This window comes from Crocodylus porosus, unplaced genomic scaffold (assembly GCF_001723895.1).
Source record: "Crocodylus porosus isolate Cpor-Errol unplaced genomic scaffold, CroPor_comp1, whole genome shotgun sequence".
Taxonomy (NCBI): Eukaryota; Metazoa; Chordata; order Crocodylia; family Crocodylidae; genus Crocodylus; species Crocodylus porosus.
In genome coordinates, this window is record NW_017728906.1 from 2,562,308 (window position 1) to 2,562,909 (window position 602).

The following is a 602-nucleotide window of genomic DNA, read 5'->3' on the forward strand; positions in this document are numbered from 1 at the left end:
TGATTTGGTGGCTGAATCTCCAAATGTGAATTGGATCAGGGGACCAATTAAAAGGTCTGAATCAGTTCAAAGCTCTCTGAATCTTTGTAAAAGTTTTGGAGAACTTGGATGATTCTGACAGTCCCTGCCCAGCAGGGAGCTGGAGCCAAACTCTGAGTTGGTAAGTAGGGGCTGGAAGAGGGGGGAGGGTACCATGGGGGGACCCCTGCCAGGCCCCATCCCCTGCCTGATCCCCCAGCGCTGCTGAACACCTGCCAATCCCTGCCTACTCCCCCAGCCCTCTCATGGCTGCTGCACCCGCCCCAGCTCCCGGTGCTTTAAAAAAAAAAGGCCCACTCACTGGGTGCTGCTGAGCGGCAGGGGTGATCCCCGCTGCCCCCTACTGCCCCATGCTGCATGGGGGGCTCTGCCACAAGTCCTCCAACTCCCCTACCCCCACCCATAGCTACCTCACCAGCCCCAGCTCTGGCCCTTTAAGAACAAAAAACCCTGAGAAAAACCATGGGACTCACCACTCCTGCAGCCTTCAGGGGGCTCCTGAAAGAGCCACCCACATAGCATGGGACAGTGGGGGACAGTGGGGATCGCCCCCCGCTGGGCAG